This window comes from Chrysochloris asiatica, unplaced genomic scaffold, assembly GCF_000296735.1.
Source record: "Chrysochloris asiatica unplaced genomic scaffold, ChrAsi1.0 scaffold00143, whole genome shotgun sequence".
NCBI classification, from domain to species: domain Eukaryota; kingdom Metazoa; phylum Chordata; class Mammalia; order Afrosoricida; family Chrysochloridae; genus Chrysochloris; species Chrysochloris asiatica.
Genome location: NW_006408661.1, coordinates 6,606,687 through 6,610,078, shown reverse-complemented (window position 1 = coordinate 6,610,078; position 3,392 = coordinate 6,606,687). Strand labels below are relative to the sequence as shown.

Sequence of the window (3,392 nt, the reverse complement as noted above, 5' to 3'; positions counted from 1 at the left end):
CGCACCTAACAACAATGCACACAACAGGCATCCTAATGTGTTTGTAATAGGACTGAGGTCTTGATTTCCACCTGAGCTATCTACCTGTTCCTTAAATAGTGTCTGAAGCTTGCAGTTGTCTTCCGCTGTGATTCCTGTTATTTCCTGTTATGATACAGCAGCCCTGCTGATAGGAATGTAAGAAATGGGAGAAGGGGAAGGGCTCTTTGATCCAATAACTAAGTTTCAGTTTTTTAGTGCGTCTTTGTCCTTGACTGAGACCTTCACAAGTGTGTCTCAGCTTCAAACCCCCACCACCACCCCTTTTCTTTTCACTGCTGAGTTGAATCAGGTAGGTGAGAAGGGATATGGATTTTGGGTTTCCCTTTCCCCACACTGGTTACCATTATCTACCTGTTAGTTCTTCATACTGTGGTAGCTTATATGTTGCTATAATACTGGAATCTATTTCAAATACCAGTAGGGTCACCCATACTGGATAGGTTTCAAAACATGCTTCCTGACTAAAACAGACTTTAAAGAAAGACTGGTGATCTATTTCCAAAAATTAGCCAATAGAAACCTTATGAGACACACAAAGCCCAGGTGCAGAGAAAACGGCAGCAGTGGTCTAAGTAAGCTGCAGCGGAAGTGGCTGCAGAGGAGGAGAGATGCGTGTCTGGTATGAGAAGAGGAAAGCAAAAGGCATGAAAAGAGGAGGCAAATGCTTTAAGCAATATGCCAACCTGTCTAAAAGATATAAAGACTTCATTACAAACATACCTTTTGATGTGAAATGGCAGTCCCTTAAAGACCAGGAGAGCAATGCAAAAGACCAGAAGACTCGGAAGCACAGTATTTGTAGCAAATCTGGATTATAAAGTTGGCTGGAAGAAGCTGAAGTTAAGTATTATACTAGTATGGCTGGTGTGGCGGTAGGAGCAGACATTCTTGAAGATAAAGATGGGAAAAGTCGTGGATTAGGCACTGTGATTTTCAACAGTCCATCGAAGCTGTGCAAGCTAAGTTATTAAGTGCCGTTCAGTCAGTTCCGACCCATAGCAATCCTGTATAGGACTTCCAAAGAGCAGCGAGTAAGTTTGAACCACTGATCTTAAGGTATAAACCAACTTTGCAGTCCAACGCATTAGCCCACACCGTCACACCAGGACTAGCTATGTTGTTGTTGTTACATGCTGTGGAGTCGGTTCCGACTCATAGCGACCCTGTACAGGGTTTCCTAGGCTATAAATCTTTACGGGAGCAGAAAGCCGTATCTTTCTCCTGTGGAACAGCTGGTAGTTCAGACTAGCTATATCTATGTTTAAATGGCCAGCTGCTATTTGATACTGATGCATGTAAAATAGATGAGAGGGCCTTACCAAAGGGAGATTTTTCCCTCTCTAGTGTCCTCAGCAGCTACCCCTTGGCCTTGGTGGCACTGGCATGGGGTTAGGACTATGAGGACAGCCAATTGATGCCAATCACCTGATTGAAGGCATCGGAATGGGGAACATCAGACCAGCAGGAATGGGAATGGAAGGCATAGGATTTAGAATAAATAAAACGGAAGGTATGGAAAGACCCTTTGGTGGTGGCATGGAAAACATGGGCCAATTTGGATTGGAATGAGCATGGGCAGAATAAAGATGGACTCAAGCGTGGCAACAATAGTGAGGTTGGCCCAGGATTGGAGGACAGTGTTTCGTTCTGCTGTGCATAAGGTCACTATGAGTCGGTACTGACTCGATGGCACCTAACAAAACAAGTAATGCACTAGATAGCGTAGTGCTTACAAATTGAGCTGCTAACCTCAGGATCAGCAGTTTGAAACTACCAGCTGCTCCACGGAAGAAAGATGAGGGTTTCTACTCCCGTAAAGATTTACAACCTCAGAAACCCTGTACAGGGTCTCTGTGAGTCGGAACCGCCTTCACTGCACATATCAACAACAAGTAATGCACTGAAGAGGGGAGCGGTCATGCCAACACAGGGAGGAGGTGGAGGCGGAGGCAGCGTCCTTGGGATCCAAAGAATAGGCCTCGCATTAACCACATTGGGGCTGCCGGCATGGAGCACATGGATGCAGTCCTGGGCCACTGCATATATCGCGTAGGTTCCGAAATTGAGCTTTTGGGCCTGGTCATGGATTCCGTGGGCTGCATGGAGCTCATGGGCTCTGGCATTGAGTGCATGGGCCCACTGGGCCTTGACCATATAGCCTTAAGCATCGAGCGCATGGGTCAAACCATGGAGCGCATCGGCTCTGGCACGGATCGCAGGGATGCGAGCAGGGGCTTCAGCCTGGAGCGCTTGGACGCACCCATCGGCCAGGTAGCCTGACCATTAAGCACATGGGCGCTGGTATCTATCGTGTGGGCCTGCCATCGAGCACATGAGTCTGAGCATGGAGTGCATGGTGCCCGCAAGCATAGGGGCTGCCCTGGAGTTCATGGGCCCTGTGTTGGAAGGCATGGCCATTGGCTGGAGCACATGGGCGCCAACAATCTGGAGCGCACAGGCCTGGAGCACATGGGTGCCAATAGCCTAGAAAGCATGGGCCCTCCCCTGGGTGGCAGCGGCGCCAACTTTGATTGACTCCATCGAGATGGAGCGTGGCAACTTTGGAGAAAGCTTTGCTGGTTCCTGTGGTGGAGCCAGAGGCCATGCCCCTGGAGTGGCCCGGAAGGCCTGCCAAATCTTTGTGAGAAACCTCCCATTTGATTTTACATGGAAAATGCTAAAAGACAAATTTAACGAATGTGACAGTGTGCTGTACGCTGACATCAAGATGGAGAACGGAAGTCCAAGGGGTGCCGTGGGGTCAAGTTTGAGTTGCCCGAAGTGGCTGAGCAGTTCTCTGGATGATGAATGGGATGAAGCTAAGTGGCCGAGAGACTGATGTTCGAATCAATGACAGAAATGCTTAAGCGGTTGCCTTTTTTAAACATCAAGACCAGACCTCTGAATTTGTATTTTTTTCTTGTTAACCATTTTACTTTGTTGGCTGGATGTATAAAGATATTTAAAAACTTCAGTTGCTTTCTGGGGTGATTGGAATTACTTTTTTAATAACTGGGGTTCCATTTGATTGTTTGCATTTGAGATTGCAATGTGTGTAAATTTTTTTGTGTGGTTTTGGCATCTTGTTGACACTGAATATGATTTTGATAATAATTACCACTTCTTGAAAAAAAATAAAAGAAATAAAGAAACAAAACCTTATGGATCACAATAGAAGATCATCTAATCTAGTGCTGGTAGATGAGCCATCCGGAGTCCTGGTGTGGTGCTGCAGAATAATGCACTGGCCTGCAAGGTTAGTGGTTCAAACTCACCAGCCACTCCTCAGAAACCCTATGCAAGGTCACTATGAGTCAGAACGGACTCAGCATCACCTAACAACAACAACA

General features: G+C 46.7%; 1 pseudogene; it reads left to right on the top strand.

The window, feature by feature from the left end:
- Positions 1-804: 804 nt before the first annotated feature.
- LOC102819051 lies at positions 805-2,909 on the top strand (annotated as a pseudogene).
- Positions 2,910-3,392: the final 483 nt, after the last annotated feature.